The sequence below is a fragment of the Triturus cristatus genome, chromosome 5_2 (genome assembly GCF_964204655.1).
Source record: "Triturus cristatus chromosome 5_2, aTriCri1.1, whole genome shotgun sequence".
Taxonomy (NCBI): Eukaryota; Metazoa; Chordata; class Amphibia; order Caudata; family Salamandridae; genus Triturus; species Triturus cristatus.
In genome coordinates, this window is record NC_140588.1 from 933892620 (window position 1) to 933911494 (window position 18875).

Below are 18875 nucleotides of genomic sequence, written 5' to 3' on the forward strand. Positions count from 1 at the left end.
ACCACCGAAACGCGTCGCTTTTTTGTACAGATTTTATGGGAAGGATTTACACAACGCTTCTGGACACCGAGAAAACATTAGGTCCACAAAGGCACAGATAATATCTTGTGATATAATTGTATAAGAGACGTGACACATTTAAGAAATATGTACATATGAAATTGTCAGTCTTTGATTGATGTATCTTTAAGTGCCTTTTAGAATCACAGTATAAGACATCGCTGCTTGTGTACTTCCCTTTAAGTCTTTTTGTCTCCCTCATTGATTTTGTGATAAAATGTTTTTAATGTTTTTTTAACGGTTTTTATGATACACAATAAATATACTTATTATTCTATATACACTACCTTTCTGGACTCCTATTGGTGCTAATACCTGACTCTTGTGAGTGAATGTGAAAGAACGGATGTATGCTACATAAGATACCCAAGGGGGTCTTGTTTATTTGACATAGTGCCATTCTTATAGATTCAGGGGTCTGAAATAGTCCGAATAGTCACACTTAGAGGAATGTGATTGTTAGTAGTTGTGTTGTTGCTATCATTGGCAGCATGGCAAGGGCAATGCATGGTGCAGGCTGCAGTGGACTACTGACCAGAGCCCTGGCACTTATTTTATTTTACAAGTTAAGCACTGCCATGACCCCTGCCCGCCGCCTAAAATGGCAAATAGGCGCCATCACTACACTCTGGGGTGATTGATGGCAGGGGGATGTCTTCCACTTTAGGGGTCCTACTCCTTTCATTGCCCTTCAAAACCCAGTTAGTGGTGGCTGAGCACCACCAATGATATTGGATATAAATACCACCATCAGTACCACCCATTGCAGTGATAATGTCGCTGAGTGGTAAGTTACCACCCTGGTATAGCTCCTGCAAACAAGGCCCTTGATCCTTCCTTAAAAAGAGGCTCACTTGAATAAATGAAGAGATACTAAAGGCGCCTGCAGCCAAAGGCTCCAGGAAATGTGTGCATAGGTGAGCATCAATCCAACTTTAAGAGCCAGGAAGGATCTGCTTCTATCAAGGATGAGCGGCAGCATGTCTGCCTCTCTAAGAAATGCAACAAAGAAGCTCTTTAAACAAAGGAACTTACAGGGGCTGAAGGAGTTATTTTTTTCCTTTTAGAAAATCCTCAAATGTGTTTCATTCCTAAATGTGTATCTTTACAGTGAGTTTTGCTGGATAGGTGAGAAGGCCGCGCATGATTTGCGGCTCAGCCGGCACAGATCCGCTTTTCATATCGGCTTCACGGGTCATAAACAGGCACCGGGCTTTGCAAGCTGAACAGGAGCCGCATTAAAAGGCAATTTCCTCCAAGTGTTCACAACTTATCAACTAACAACTCTACGGAAAATGAGGATTTAAATATTCAGTATATATAATGGCAATCATTAAAGTCAGCATGCTATAAGGGCTCTAAGTTACCAAATGGTGTGCGCCCAACTGAAAGAATTCCTCCCAGGGAGCCCGATGCATCCTTTGAAGAGGCGGGAATGTGGTCCTCGGTGACGCTGCTTGAGCGCGTCCTCGGTGAGATGGCCCCTACGTCATCCATGGGTCATTCCCACAAATGCCTTAACTTGGGAACAGAACTTTAGCCACACACGAGGGGTTTTGTTCATTTTTTGGCAATTCAAAGTAGGACATTTTGCATATTGGTTTTTTTTCAGTGCAATGTTTCAATCAAGGCTTGCCATCTGCTTTACTCCAAGGTTTTGCTTATATGTCTTATTCATTTAGAGTTTTTATAAAGCGCTACATGCCTCCCTCTGGCTACTGCAGCGCGCTAGTTATAAAGAAAGATAAAACACAGAGGGCAGATATTAGAGTCCAATCAGTGGGAGGAGATTCCTGTTGCCAAATTCTTAAATCCCATGGTGAAATGGAGTTCACTTGAATCCATACTGTGTTTTAAACTATTTTATTTATATTATATGTATTTTTGCACTGTATTGTACTTTTATGGATACAATCATATTCGAATAAAGTTTTTGAATTGAATTGAATGCATACTGGAGCAGTTCGGTTTTCAGATTTTCCTTAAAAGCTGCTAGCTTGGTTCTCCTCTGTGGTCCAAATATTTAAAAACCCTGGGTCTCTGGACTCCCAAAGATCTACCTCGATGTTTTTTAATGCCTAAAGGCTCATTGGTACACCAGGTGTGCCTTGGCTGATCCCAGGTGTCTGTTCTGCTTCCACAATGACTGCGCAAATGTTTCGTCGCTTGTACTTCCGGGCACAGAGGGTGTGTCACGAACCATGATTGGACACTCAATTCTCGTCCTCGGTCCCATAGGAAGGCATGCCACGTGCACACCATAGGCCGCTTCAATATGGCGAGATATATCTTGAATGGCACGAGGTGACAGGGCGAGGGAGTGAAGGATGGCGCTCCGGGCTGCTCGCTTTACTCAAGGCCAGAGGGAGCGCGGCGCAGCAGTTGTTGTTCACGGGGATGCTGTGTGTGGGACCTGTCGTTAACTCAAGATGGATGGACAGACAAACACCACACAGGCACAGTCAAGAAACACCCAGGGTGAAATGTGGTGATATTACAGTGACAGCCCTGACAGGGGGCGTTTTATTGTATTCTGAGGCATCGTGTACAATGTTTAGAAAAGCCGGATAAAAACGTGTTTATTAACTGGTAAAAGAAAAGCCTGGGAGGGTCAGGACGGTGACGTTTCCATGTGAACGATAGGTGAAACATATACTTGAAATGTATTGTTTTGTACTGGGTATTCTGTAAAGTGGGGCCGGCAGCTGCAATGTGGTCGTTATGATTGGCTATTTTAGGAATTAGAAACAAAACATAGTATATATATATATATATATATTAGCTCAATTGAAAGTACAATATTCCCAGTTGAATTGATAAAGCGATTATGTTGTGCTCAGATACAATACAATCCTTACTGAATTGTACCCCCGCTGCATCACTGCCTGGGGGTGAGCTCATGATTCATGCTCATTTACACGGGGACGTCATCCACACATGTCCCACCGACTGCCCCGAGATGAATGAGGGTCGGTCGTGGCGCCTCCCACGCTCTGCCTGTATGACGTCATCCGCACATGTCCCGGCCGCCTGCCCCGAGATGAATGAGGGAGGGTCGTGGCGCCTTCCACGCTCTACCTGTATGACGTCATCCGCACATGTCCCACCGCCTGCCCCGAGATGAATGAGGGTTGGTCGTGGCGCCTCCCACGCTCTGCCTGTAGATGGGCCACGTGCAAACTGCCTTCTTCACCCACTAGCATGTCCAATGGTTTGTCCTACAGACCTGGGGCGCACATTTCCCTCTGTTGCCCTGCACATAAAACCAATATTTACCAACCAACGAGGAAGATAGCCTCGGGGCACAATTCTATGCAATGTTACCATAGGTCCTATATATGGAGGACAACACGTTCAATTTGTATAAAGATTATGCTGTTGAGATTTATGGGCAATTTGTGTGGACTGATGTTATCGGAGATTGCAACTGTTGGCACTACTAGCAATGACAGATGGACGTAGCTGGCGATTTCCTTTGGCTCAAAAGGGGCAAAAAGGGTAAAGGATTGAAAAATAATAGCGCGTAGAAGCTTAGCTATTTTGAAATTTTCCACAGTGCTAATAGAGTGGCATATGATTGAGTTTTTTTTTAGGTTACATTCGCCTTGTTCTAGTGCTGTCTTCTAAATAATAGCTTTAAGGCGCATGGGGGCCACAGGCTTACCCCAGCCATTGAAAACAAACACATAATAAACTGTGCCTAACCATGGTTAGCGAGGTCCCTTCCAGCGATGGCTTAGAAAGTTATGGTACAGTCGGCACCAATGGGGGCTCACGCATCGTGCGGGTGCAACAATGTACATATTCAGGGCTTTAAGTGGGCTGGGTCTCACCGGTGCTGAGCAGCGGCAGTTTTTTTCAAGGGGGCCTCGAAACGGGTCTCTATCAGGCTATGTTTTGGGCCCTGGCAGAGGCGGTCCGTTTTTTTCCAGACTGCAGTGACGCAGGCACATCGATGTGCCCGTGCTCACACTGCTCCCTTCTCACTAGTGGAGAAGTTACGCCATGAGGTCATGCCAGGTGAGCGTTGTAGGGGGAAGGGACATCCTTAAAAGAGAGTCATTTTCTCTTTGGATTTCCCTTCTCTTTTTGAAATTTAGGAGCAGCAACATTGTTGTGGTGTGACCAGGGCTTTAAGTGGAAGCTTTTTCAAGATTATATACAAGCCAAAGTTGCTGCTTTTTATCTTATGCAACTAAAAACCACAGACAAAGCCAATAGTCCTGACTTGTTGTAGGTATGATGTTACTTGTATCATATATCTGGATGCAATTACAGAAACAGCAAAATACAAAGTGGGGGCACACTCTCCTGAGCACAGATTTTCAGGTTAGGTGTTTTAAGCCACGCCTTAATTACATGGCCACGCCCCTTTGAGAGACTCCCCCAGTTTTTTCATCCCACTTAAAGCCCTGTACATATTCCACTGATGGTCTGTAGACATAGTACTTCCACGCCCTCCACCTCCACTCTTGATTTTTGGTACTTTTGTGCAGTGGTCGAAGAGGGCGGGATTGGGTGGGGCACAACCTGGCCGTACATTTTTAATTTAAACAAAAAACAGTTCCCCAATTTTTTGTGCAGAGACAACCGTCCCTTGACAGTTCATTTTAAGAGTAGAAATACTTCAGCTGAAGAAGTCTCCTGGGCTGTGAACCCAAGGTAGGGGCAGACAGCTAAACAAGCCTTCTTGCCAGGGTGCCTGCTCGCCTGAAAGAAACGTAAATGTGCACGACTGGTTATTCTGCAAATGTATAGGGTGCTTGGAAGCCGGTATTGCCCTTACTTGATGGAATCCCATGAAGCTTCCTGATGACACCCATTTTATATTTTTTACCGGCATTGTAAGGAAGTTATTAGCTGAGCTGTGAAGTGTGCGCTTTCAAAAGACTCTTGTTAAAAAAAGTCACTACATAATGTCTGGATATAACTAAAATCCGTAGTTTGGACGCACGTTTTTTCTGAACTCTTTTTGCGCATTTTGTAGCAGCCTGTCTTATACTGTGTGTATGCAAGATTTAAATAATCACTTACATGTTCACAGTGCTTTCTGTCACAGACTGGGACCTCGTAGCACTAAACATACACTAGTCACTATTCTCCACTGCAACCCCCCGGATTCAGCCGTGTGGCTCTCTCTGGTTACAGGCGCGCACCTCTGCAGAGCATCAACTGGCAGAGCTTCCATGATGGACATTAATGGCGATCACGCTCGACGAGGCACGCCTCATATGCCGAGGATGCGGAATTGAGTTCGGGTACAGAGAGACAGAGGAGAGTCGCACATACTCAATAGAAGGCTGCAGACTCGCTCCATTCTTCCAGCGCGGGCCTGTGGGGTCCAGCAGCGTTCCTACGGCCAAGACAGGCGGCGCCGCGTTTATCCTGGATGTAAATCAGATAGTCTCCTCAAATACCGACATTAAAACAGGAAGTGCGCCTGCTGATTGTCTAAGACAAGGTATAAACCCTAACGGGAATAAGAGAGCCATACTCGACGTATTCATATAACCAAAGGCGGCCTCCGCCGAAGTGTACAGTGCGCGCACAGCCTAGGGAGGGACGGTCACGAGCCTGTGTGGGGATGTAGCGCCCCTTTCGAACCAGGTCAAGCAGGGTGTGGGTGCTGCTTTAGGGCGCACCGGTGCCCGTAGCCCACCCACAGCAGCTGCAGCGCATGCGCATTCAGGCTGACTTGACTTTCACCCATGCCCGTTAGGTCCTGGTGGAATAAGGCTAGAGATGGTGAAAGTGTTTCTGAAGTTTGGGCAGCTGGTTTAATGCCCATTCACGTCCAGACTGACTGAGGATCGCCTTGCAGCGCCCCTTCCACAAGCTCTGACCTGGGTGGGAATCCATATGCCGGGCTGCTGTGTCCAAGGGTCATTGAGCGCCCCCAGCATTGGAGCCCACCTCGCAGCGCCGCTTCCACGGGCTCTGCCCTAGGTGGGAATTCACAGGCCCGGATGCTGTGTCCCAGCGTCATATAGCTGCCACAGCATTGGAGCCCACCTCGCAGCGCTACTTTCACAGGTTCTGCCGTGGGTGGGAATTCATATGCCGGGCTGCTGTGTCCCAGGGTCATTGAGCGCCCCCAGCATTGGAGCCCACCTCGCAGCGCCGCTTCCACGGGCTCTGCGCTAGGTGGGAATTCACAGGCCCGGATGCTGTGTCCCAGCGTCATATAGCGGCCCCTGCATTGGAGCCCACCACGCAGCGCTACTTTCACAGGCTCTGCCGCGGGTGGGAATTCACAGGCCCGGATGCTAGGTCCCAGGATCATTTAGCGGCCCGAGCATTGGAGACCATGTCGCAGCGCTACTTTCACAGGCTCTGCCGTGGGCTCGGCGTCCGGGGCCGACTGCTCTCAATGAGTCGTTCTTATCTAGCTACGAGACGGCTATGTCTCCTAGGGCCGCACTGCCGCCCATAGCACTGGTCCATTGCACTGATGTCAACCGTAGTGGCAGAATTCAGCCACTTACGCTGCGGCTTCTGCTCATACATACTCAGCGCTAAGCGCCTCAACCACCTGGTGCTGAAGGAAAGCGCTTCTCTCTGACCATCTGTCACCCCCATTCACAACAGGACCGGGCTGCATTCCTAAGTGTTGAGTGCTGTGTTAACCCATGAAACCCTGGAAAGTACCTCCCCATCCTCGTCCCCCAGGGCAGGGAGGCTTTAAGTGGCACAGGAACGCCAGAGGCACGGGAAAGCACACGTGAGGCCCTGTGTACAGTAATTGCTTCCACAGCCCCTGCACCCAGTGTAGCCCGCTATGCAGCGCGGCGCACATGGACCAGCTCTGCCTCCCACAAAGCCAGGCTGGGAGGATGCCAGTGGACCGCTGTGTACCGGTGGACTGAGTCAGCAGAGTTCGACCTTCGCACGTGGCGGTCCCTGTGACTCATCAGGTCGCCTGTGCAGCGCCTTGAGTGTCCAAGCTCCTTCACTGCGCGCATTCAGTTAGTTCCTCCCCTTCAGCAGCAATCAGGCCATTGAAAGTAAGAAAGTCCTGGAATGACACCGAGTGGAGGTGTGGACATTATTTGGGGCACTTGGCACCCCCTTTCTTTTCTTCTGATAGTCGCCACGCGCTTTTGGACGGTGGCCGCCGAGCTTTCTCTCATGACCAACCACGATTGGTACGCGCCTAGAAGGCACGGTGACTTTGTCTCCCTCGTTCACGCTTTCAAGATCTCATTGGCGGAGCCGCCTATGTACCCCAAAGACAGAGAACTATGGGGGTCTCGCCGGTTGGTAGTCGGTCTGTGCTTGAATCAACCCCTCATCCTGCTCAGGCAGTCGGACGGATTCGAAACCCATCGCCTGTCAGTGCGAACGGGGGCCGAGAATGTATTATACTGCGAGGCCCTGGCTCCAGCCTTCCACATCTCTACAAACACACCCGTTGTATCGTATACTTTTCGCATCACCAAGTTGAAGTGTCTACGTGCATAATCACTCTTTGTATACCCGAAATACGAGAAACGTGTTTTTAATAGGAAATCAGTGAAATCTCACCTTGCGCTTGTAAATGGTACATGTGTGCACGCCTGCAATCATATTCCATCCACCAAAAAAAGAAAAGAAACACACTTCATACTTAAATCCGCAATGTAACCCATCAAACGTCAGGGCATTCCCATAGGTGATAACGCAAAGCCCAATCTACAAAAGATAGCAACGAAAAGCTTTGCATCAGAAACAAACACCGCCTAGAAACAGGCATTAACAAGGGGAAATGTGTTTGTCAACAAATCTACACATACATGTGTGCTACAGTGCACACATACATCTGATGCGAGGGATGCTTCTGAGTTTGTCTAGGTATAGAAATGTATACTGAAAGGGTATGCTTCCAATACAGATCCTGTGCTGGACAGCACATTTTACCACCAGACCATGGTGTGAGGCTGTGCATCACGCAAGGCAGTCAGTCAGTGCGCCAGTGGAGGGGGGACACTAGCGGCATGCCAGTCTTAGAAGAGATGACTGCCCTGTGTTTTCGTCCTTGCACAGCAAATGTGGTTGCCACATCTTGTTACAAATGAGTAAATATGACCCTAAGGGTTTAGTCATTCATTGGACCTAGGCAAACAGATTTCACTGGCACACAAGAGTGCAGTCCTCAGGTAAAGACATTAACATACATCAATCCATGTTGCAGAAAGTCGTTGTTGCTTCAGTAGCACAACTAGCTCAGTTATCCCCTCTTCAGCAACACACCAAGCACAGTGCCTTACCACATTGTGTAGAAACCCAAACACAATTCCCCACTATCTCCAACTTTAGCTTCATACCCTTTCCAGTGTCCCACCACCCCTTCAATATTACAGCCAGCATCATGCCCCAATGCCCATCCTTAGCATGTCACCATGCACCGTGGCCCAGTGGCCCTCCTTAGTGTCACATTAACCATAATGCCCACTGCCCATCCTTAGTATGAGACCATGCACAGTGTCCCCCTTCCCCTTTAACATAACACCAAGTCCAGTGTCGCATCTTCGCTTCGTCATTAGGGCAAGCAATGTACCCCAACATTAATTACTAGCATAACATAAATCACACTGCCCCACTGCTCCCTCTTCATCATCAATCTAGCAATATTGTGCAATTCTCCGGATTATAGGATTTCACTAAAGTCCTACCAAAAAGCCCCTTCATGATGTAACACCAGACAGTATGCCACACTGCCTCTGTTAGAATTTCACTAAGCACAGCATAGTGGTGTGCCCTATTCAGAATCAGACCAAGCACGGTGTACCTATGTCTATTCAAGATTCTCACGCACGCCTACAAAGCCCTCCACGACCTAGGACCTGCCTACCTTAACCATCACCTGAACTTCCACCAACCCGCCAGAGACCTATGCTCCTCTTCACTCGCCCTTGCACACCCTTCTGCATCCGCCCCACCCGCAGAGGCGGCACACTCCATCTATATCACAGCCAAGACCTGGAACAACCACTAGTGGAGTGGTGTGGCTCACTGGTTAGAGGCGGCAGACCCGGAAGCAGAAGTCGGCCCGGGACCAGGGTTCGATTCCCGACGCGGCAGGGTCTTGGGCCAAGGTCAGCGGACACGATAATTCTCGCCTCGGTGCCTACTCTAATCATGGATCCCACTCAGCAACTCTGGGCAATAGCTTGCTTAATCTCCACTTATGGCCCCATCAGCACCGGGGATGCTTGTCTTCACCTTGGAGATGCCCAGTAGGGACCATCTCACAGGGAAAGCCAGGATGGGTTCCCCAGTGCTGGGGCAGCTGTGCGCTTTACAAGTATACAACATTTACATTTACATTTACATTTTCCCCACGGCTCTATACGGCCCGTCTCTGGCAGACTTTAAAAAGAGACTCAATACCTGGCTCTTCGACGAAGACACAGCTCCCAGATACCCCTAGAGGAGACAGAGTTGCGCTCTACAAATGCTGATTGATTGATTAATTGATCTATAGCATTAGCCCTCAACAATTGTCCACTTACCTCACTCCAAAAGCTCCCCAAATGCAGTGCCACACTGCCTCCTCTTTAGCACCGCCAGAGTCCCTCAGTGCCCTTTTCCAGCATCACAATATATTGTCATGTATGTAACAGTTATCTCATATTCAGACTATCTCGGACCTGGCACAGCATACTACTGACATGTTATTGCTCCCCGTGGCACACCGCTCACCAAGCGTCCCTGATGGGATTACATCAAACAGTGGTGACCACTTAGTATAAAAACTGATCAACGGGCACTCAGTTTATTGTCCTCATAAGCACAGTGCCCTCTGCAATATTGCAAGCCAGCTGGCATACCGTCTTCAAAATCAACACTTGAATACACATTGCTGTCTTCAGTTCCATATCCTAGCACACCATGCCATCTTCAGTATTTCATGGGAACACAGCGCCATGTATAGTTCCACACATAAGCAGGTGGCCTGTTCAGGAACATACTAGGCGTGATTGAAATGCGTGTTTTGCCTGTGTAATTACTGAAATGTTGTTAATTTTACGTTACTCTTGTTATGTGAAATTATGCTATTATGCTACATCGCATAATTACACGCTGTTCATAGTAAAAATTAACGACAGATGCACTGGAACAACATGAACAACAGAGCACAAGCCGCTGGTGTGTGCTTTGCTTTTGTTTTTCATCACTATTTTGGATGCAAAATGCATTCTCCGTCCAGTGCTTAATTTGTTAAAAAAATACACACACATATATATATATATATATATTTATATATATATATATATATATATATATATATAGTGCCAGGGCTCTCGTCAGGAGCCCACTGCAGCTTGCACCACACATTGCCCCTGTCAAGCTACCCATGATAGTAACAACACAACTATTAATCATCACACTCTTACAACTGTGACAATTCGTACTATTTCAGGCCAACAAAGCTGTAAGAATGGCTTGGGAGGCAGATAACAGTCATTTTTAATGTTTATTGAATTATTTAACTCTTGTTGGGGTCATCTCTAAATTAACAAATTAGCCAGATAGCACCACCTTGTGGCAAAGTGTCACAAGCGCCAGTGTTGACAATTAAGTGCCGGTGCCGAGCACCAGAAACCACTGGCTCAAATTAGGCACCTCCTCTGTCCAAAGTTTATACAAGAACACATTTTGAGCTAAATTATGTGCCAAATGCCAGCTTTCCATCTCATGTCATTTCACACTTTTTTGCTGAAATTTCGTGCAATTACGTAAAAGCAAATTACACACACTCCTATAACATGCCATTGACTTGTGCATCCTTGAGTACTACTTCCAAGTACACTACACTATATTGAATCACAAACATCTACAACTTGAAATCTTTAACATCATCCTCAAACACAGTGAAACAGAAACGTCAGTAGTTAGATCCGTGCATAGTGCAAATACGTATTATTAAACTCAATCACAGCATGCCACAGTACAGCATGACATCATCAATATCACGCTCAAAAATCTGCGTGACATCTTCAGAATTACACTGGTGCATTGTATGGCATTTCATTGTCAAATCAGTGCAGCGTGCCCTCTTCAGCGGATAAGCAGAGCTTTCCATCTTGTCTATTACATTAAAGCCCAACATTCCATCTTCAGTACAACACCCGGCCGAGCACAGTGTGCCATCTTCAGTGTCACACCCCAACCGCAGTGTGCCATGTTTCGCATCTCATCGGTGTAAAGTGTGTCATCTTCAGTATCTCACACCAACACTGTGTCATATTCCGTAACACACAAGCAAGTGTGGCATATTTTCAATAATGCTAGCGCACTGCATCCCATGTTCACCATCACACGCAAGTGTGCCACATTCAGTATCAGCCAGAGTAGGGCTTTATATTCACAATCACACCAGAATAGTGCACAAAAGCACAGTGTGGTATGTTCAGTATCATGAAAGAGCACAGTGTGGTATGTTCAGTATCATGAAAGAGCACAGTGTGGTATGTTCAGTATCATGAAAGAGCACAGTGTGGCATGATCACTGCAAAAGTGCGTGAACGTATGTGGAATTACTGTAGCAAATCCTAGCCCAAAGGCGGCGAGGCACTGTATAGGGTCAAAGACGAGCATAAAGTCAATGAGTTATAGGAAAGGTGGATGGTTTGTGGGCGGTTAATGCACTGTGATACAGTGTTGCTTAACGAGGTGCGTCTTCAAGTCTTTACTAGACTGGAGCAACACTGCGACAGTCCTGATGGATATGAGGATGTGGTTCCAGATCCTGAGTGCATAGATGGAAAGGGCCTGCTGCATTCCACTCTTTTTTACACTTCCCAGTCTGCAGTTTCATGGTGTCCACGCTGCCGGTGCACCAAGATCCGCCGGAGATGGTGCGCTTTCCTGTAAGATAAGCTGGGGTGCTGGCGGAGATGGCTTTGTAAATGTTCGATATCACACCAGAACACGAATTATATTCAGTTTCACACAAGAGCCCCGAGTGTGATATTCTGTACCATACAGGAGCAAAGAGCGCCATAATCAGCATCACGCAGAAGCACCATGTGTTGTAGGTGATACACATGAGCATTGTGGGTCATTTTGAGTATAGCTCATAAGCATATTAAGCCATCATTATGATCACACCAGTGAACCATGATTAGGATCACACACAAGCACACTGTGCCATTTTCAGCAGTATTACAAAGCCTAAAAGGACAGTTACAGTAGCCCATCTGGGCAGGTCTTTTGTCTTCAGTTTGAGACAGTATCACACTGCAGCCCAGCATGCCAGCTTCAGCTTCTTACATGGACACAATGTGCCATCTTCAATATCGTTCTGGTGCACACTGTGGCACCTTCAGTCTCACAGAGAAACACAATCAGGCCATCTTTATTGCCAGACCTGAAAACAGTATGCCTTCTTCCGTATCATACTGGTGCATGATATACCATCTTCAATATCATACTCGATCACAGTATGACATGTTATTATCATATGGGAGCACAATTGGCAATCCTAGGTTTCAAACAGGAGCACGTTGTGCCACCTTCATTATCATTAAGGTCTACGATGGGCCATCAGAGGTATCATTGAGGTATACCATGAGCCATCTTCATTATCACATAGGTCTATGAAGGGCCTTCAAAGTTATCATACAGGTACACCATGTGCCATCTTCATTATCACATAGGTCTACGATGGCCCATCAAAGTTATCATACAGGTACACCATGTGCCATCTTCTTTATCATATCGGTCTATGAAAGGCCATCAAAGTTATCATACAGGTACACCATGTGCCATCTTCATTATCACATAGGTCTACGATGGGCCATCAAAAGTATCATACAGGTACACCATGTGCCATTTTCATTATCACGTAGGTCTATGATGGACCATCAAAGGTATCATACAGGTACACCATGTGCCATCTTCATTATCACATAGGTCTACGATGGGCCATCAAAGTTATCATACAGGTACACCATGTGCCATCTTCATTATCACATAGGTCTACGATGGGCCATCAAAGGTATCATACAGGTACACCATGTGCCATCTTCATTATCACATAGGTCTATGATGGGCCATCAAAGGTATCATACAGGTACACCATGTGCCATCTTCATTATCACATAGGTCTACGATGGGCCATCAAAGATATCATACAGGTACACCATGTGCCATCTTCATTATCACACAGGAGTACAATTTGCATTGTTCATTATGACAGAGGAGGACAATGGGCCATCCTCTATATCACACATTAGCACCATGTGCAATATTTTTTGTCACACAGGCGCACAATGGGCCACACTGTTTATCATACAGGAGCACCAAGTCCCATCTTCATCACTGCGTACACCACAGTGTTCCATCTTCTGTATTGCTCTGGAACACTGTGTGCTAACTTCATTGCCACAAAGAAACATGATGGGCCATCTTCACTGTCACTCAGAAACACCAGGTGCCGTCTTCAAACCTGAGCTGAAGAAATGCCCCATCTTCAGAATCCCACTGCAGTGGCATGTATCATTTTAAACATCACACGTTATGTCATCTGCACCATTACATAGGAGCAGAATGCACCATTATCAGTAGCTCAGAATCTCACCATCTTTAATATCTATGCGACCCCATTGCCACAGGTTGTTCGCTCTTTCGGTCTGGAGATTCTGTAATATACTGAGGACACATAGTTGGTGGTATTGATTGGAGAAAACCAGGAAGCAACAACAGCCAGGTACTGTGACTGCCTGCGTCTTGGATGAAGCGCGCGGTCTTCAACTTAATGGGGTCGAACCTGAAATTCTATTATTCGGCAAAGCACTCAGACTTGGTCCGATGATTGGTTGCCCTGGAACTGGGCAACCAACCCTGCCCCCCAAAAAGAGGAACACATCTTGGTATTCTGCTGAATGAGAAGCTTTACTGGGAAAGTCGAGTTACTGCAATCTGCAATACTTGTTTTGGAATATTTTCTTTCCTCTGGATGGTCCACTTCTGGCTCCCTATGAATTGTAGAAAGACCATCATATAGGCTCTCATATCCAATCGCCTTGGTCTCTGCAAATGAGTCTTTGATGTTGCGCCTGCAAGTGCTCTAATATATACAGCTGGTCACATGGTTTAGCATCTTCCATCTGGCACCTGTGCAGGTCCGGTTCTAAAATCCCTTCATTGGCTACCTGTGACTTAGTGCTGTATTTTGAAGCTTCTTTGCCTCGCTCGCAGAGCCTTGTACCTGCGTACAAGAATCGGGTTTTACCAGCCAGCTGGGTAACTTAGATCTTCTGACATGGCCCGGGACACCCCCACCACATTTGGACTACTCTAAACGGAGAACGTTCTTTTTCGTGCCTTGCACCTGAGCACTGGAATAAGCCACCCCTACATATCCTTCCATGTCACACATTTACTGTTAGGAAGTTGCTAAAACACCGGTTATTTTAACTAGTCAGTCTTACTTTTGGTTGTGACTGCTTTTCTTCTTCTGACTGTGTCGGGGTTTAGCGCCGAGTTACTCCTGATGAGGTGAGCTGGTTTTACTTTATTAAATGCGGATATCACAACATACAGGGTTGGCTTCTCCAAGTACTTAAACCGAATAGATTCACCCACTCGGCGACCCACTCAGCCAGCACAATGTTTTCACTTCAACCACAGACCCAGTAAACACCACGACCGACACAGCTCACTCTTTCAGCAGCACAGCATGCAGTGCACTCATCCCCTTCACAGTCACACAGTGTTACTCCTACTCCCCAAGTCACACCATCGCCGCCAAAGCCAGCACCATGCCCCTGACCGGCGTCACCCTCCGCTTGGTGCGGCTCCTGCTTAGCACCGCTGTCCAGCGCCTCGTGCCCTCGCACGTGACAGCCTCGCGCACTCCGTCTTATCGACGGTCGCACTTCATCTCCTCGTGCGCTGTCTTCTCGCGATCACATCAGGCCGCCTCGTGCACCGTGCGGCCGCACACTCACCTCGTGCCCATCGGCAGCGCTAGATTCACTCGTGGACACTGATTGTGAGAACAGCTCCTCGTCGGAAACCAGTGGGTGCACGTGCCTTGGAAATCACATTCAAGTGCCTCGCACCAGTGGCCAGCCTTAGCCCCTCATCCTCACATCCTAGTCAGAACATGAGAGAACAGTGCGTCTCTCACATCAGCACATTTCATACTCCGGCACTTCCCGGGTTCCTTCAGTATAACCCGTTGTGTTTTCTTTCCCGGTCACAACAGATTGTAAAACGTACACCTGAGCAAAAAGGGCCCCTTCCTTATTTCACCCCCAACACACACACACACGTGGCTTCACACCTGTGAGTGGCGTCACACCTTCACTCTCCTATCACTTGATTATGCTTACACGGTTGTACGATCTGTCCTCTCAGAACCACAGCTGTTGGCACACACAGACTTTTCTGCCTTACACCCCTGCATGCACACCGCACCCCCTCGGCACCACACGAGCGCACGGCTCGAACCACAGCCGTGCACGGTGGCCACACACACCTATACCAGTCGGCTTTACACCTCTACTTACACGTGGCAATCGGCAGTGCATTCGGTGTAAAATGAAAGCAAAGATAACGGATGCGAATGCTGATATATGTATATATGTGTGTGTGTGTGTGTGTGTGTGACTGCTCCTAAACGTGTATTTGGATCTTATGTGACGGCTTTTTTGTGCAACCTTTGTTATTGTCCTTAAGTAAACTGCTTGTATGGAGTTGGATACTGTTCTCTGTAAAGCGCTGTGATATCTACTGGGTGTTGTTCGCGCTATATAAAACGGCAATAATATAAATGAATGCTTACCAGCATGTTCCCTCAGAAGCATTGTTTTGCACAGTCTTCCATTCTAACATCCCTGCATATAACCACACGTGTACACCGTATCCCCTAAAGATAACACCGCACTAGCCGTCTCATCAGCACCACATCTGTGCAGTGTTCCTCGCCCCCGCGCCCACGAACACTCAGTGCTCGGAGATTCACACCCGCGCGTGGCGCCCCATGAGAAGCGCACCTGTCTCACTTGTTACATCTCACCGCACCCTGTCACCTTATGACACCCACAGGGGGCCCGTCCCTCCGTGCCCACCTCCACCTCCTGGTTAGGAGCCCCACAGCACTCCGTGCCGCGCGGCACCCACACAGACCGACACACCTACCTGTCCAGCAGAGCGCGCCGCTCCGCCGCGGCTTCCAGGCGCCCTGAGCCAGGTGCCCAGGTGCTGCCATGGTCCGAGCTCGGTGCCCCTTGCCGCCGCTCTCCTTCACGTTTACGAACAAACTAGGATCCTCAGCTCCCCCTCGGCATTACACATGTGGGCATCCTGCATGCGGCGGAAGGAACGTGATGCTGGCGGGCGCCGGTGCCTACCCACGTCCAGCTGGTGTGCGCTCTGCAGCGCGCCCCAGCAGCCGGATGCCACCAGTGATCTGCGCCCGCAGGCGAGCGTGCCTGAGTAGGCTGGCTCTCCGTCACTGCAGGCGCCTGCTCGATCCCTGCATAGGATGCTGCGTTCCTGGCGGCTGCTCTCTCCCTTCCTGCGGGACAGGGCTTCCTCTCACGGGCTGCCTGGATCTGTGTCCCTGCAGAGTGCTGATTGGTCCACGCAAGTTAGTCCACTGTCCCAGAAGGCTAACACCATGCCCTGCAGACTAACTCTGGGTCCCTGCAAGCCCCGTTGCTCTGTCTTCCCAGAGTGGCAGTGTCAGTCTCCTTGCAGCCTGCTGGTGGGATAAGGTATCACGTACTTGCGGGATGATACTGGGTCCCTGCAGGCTGATGCTTGACTCCTGCGGGCTGATGCTCGGCTCCTGCAGGCTGATGCCAGGCTCCTGCAGGCGGAGGCTCGGTCCCTACAAGCTGAAGTTTAATCCGTGCAGAATGCTGCCCAGTGCATGCAGGTGTGTGCTGTATCCACACATTCTGGTACTGTCCCCTTGAAGCCCACTGCTAGCGGTGTCCTCAGGCGGTTGTGCCTGTGCTCCTGCAGGCTGGTGTTATTTCCCCGCAGGCTAGTGCTCTGGCAGTGCAGAGTGGTGCTCTGTCCCCGCAGGCTGGTACTTGCCTGTGCTGGATCCTGTCCTGCACTCACACACTGCCGTCGTCCCCTTGCATCCTGGTGCCGCGCGGACACTGCCGGCGGTTTGCCGCCCCTTGTCGAGGGATGCCGAGTCCGCTCCCGCAGACAGATGCTGGTCCTGATGCTGCTGCCTCTGCCGCGCGCCTCGTCCTCCTCCAGCTCCAGAGGCAGAAGCCGCTCTTCGCCCCTCTCAGCGCAGAGCCAGAGCTCCCAGACTGTACCATCTGCGCCAAATGCGATGGGGGCGCGGGGGAGGGACGAGAGAGGCAGGCGAGCCCACCTCTCGGAAGAGGAGAGAAGACGGAGGGGGTGAAGAAGCAGTGAGCAGAAGTCTGTCCGGCACCGGTGGAGCCTTCAGATCCGCCCAGCTGCTGCCAGGTTGAGGCAGCGATGGAGCAGAGGAGGAGAGAAGCAGAGGGTCTGCAGGGGGCAGAGGGTGGGGACCGGCGCGCGAGGGTGAGAGCAGGCAGGCGGAGAGAGGGTGGGCTAGGATGGGATGAGAAGGAGGTGGGTAAGAAGGGTCGGAACGGACAGGAGAGAGAAAGGGATGTATACTGACAGAGGAGGACGGACAAGCTTGAACGGCCAGAGGAGGGCAGGGGCGAACGGGCGCAGTCTGTGCAGTAGGGAAGCGTGGGACGGAAGCAGGCAGGCTAGGGGGGCATGGTGGAAGCAGGCAGAGATAAAGAGGGTGTGAGCCCAAGATGGGATCAGGCAGAGGGGGGTAGGCCAGTGTGGCAGCCGGGACTGGAGAAGGCAGTGTGGAATGGGAGCATACGGTCGACCAAATTATGGTGGAAGGAGGGAGATGGGTATAATTTGACAGAATGGAAGCTAGCGGAGGAGGGCAGAACATTAATGGAAGGAAGAGAGAATGGCAGAAGCAGACAGAGGAGACCAGAAAAGTCGGGGCAAAAACAGACGGGAGCGTTCACTTGAGGACAGACAGGGAGGCGAGCGGTCACTGAGGAGCGGAAAGGATGGGCAGCAGCCGGGCAGAGGGTGGGCACGGGGGTAGGGTCGGAGCAGGCTGTCGACGTGAGCACTGTGGAAAGAGGCAGTGGAGGGGAGGAAAGACCACAGGGGTGTCCAGAGTGGGACTCGGGAGAAGGGTAGCAGTGAATAGGAGATGCGTGACGAGCAGACAGAGACGGGCCAGGGAGGGCGGGTGCCGGGTGGGACTTGCACACAAGGGGGAACGCTGAGAGGGTGGCAGAGTGGGCAGGTGGGGCCGGCGGATGAGGGAGAGCAGAGAGGGTGGCAGGGAGCACAGGCGGGGGAGAATAGAGTCGGGGCAGGGAGTGGTGCGGGAGAGATACTAGTAGTAAAATAGTGGCCCTGGCAGGAGAGCGGAGGGTGGCAGTGAGGGGACGGGGGGAGGGAGGGGGCAGGGGGCAGTGGAGGCGAGGTAAACACCAAGGGTAGAAGAGCAAAGGGGGTAAGAAGAAGAGCGGGGCATGGACATTAGAGGGGTGGTGAAGGAGCGTCGAAGGAGAAGAAGGAAACGGGGTGGAGGAGCGATAGTGCAGTAGGGCCAAGAGTGGGGAATATGGGCTGGAGAGGGAAGGGGGCAGAGGAGGAGATTGGAGCTGAAGTAAAGGGCGAGACGGGTCAGAACAGGTGGTAGCCCTGGCGAACCAAAGTAAGGAAGCGGGGTCAGACTACGAGACCCCGAGATAGAGCAGAGCGGGGGCGACCAGTATGTAGGCCTAGTACCCCCTTGTTCCCTCCACTCATCGGGCCATTGTCCCTCCCGCCCCCCG

The 18875-nt window shown here is 49.6% G+C and overlaps 1 protein-coding gene across 3 annotated transcripts in view; it reads right to left on the reverse strand.

Annotated features, from left to right (window-relative positions):
• TENM1 (teneurin transmembrane protein 1) overlaps nucleotides 1-17255 on the reverse strand; it is a 1737496-nt gene extending 1720241 nt beyond the window's left edge. For all 3 annotated transcript variants that reach the window (XM_085608139.1, XM_085608140.1, XM_085608138.1), the window contains exon 1: nucleotides 16192-17255. The gene's annotated coding sequence lies outside the window, so the exon portion shown is untranslated. The remainder of the gene's footprint in view (nucleotides 1-16191) is intronic.
• Nucleotides 17256-18875: the final 1620 nt, after the last annotated feature.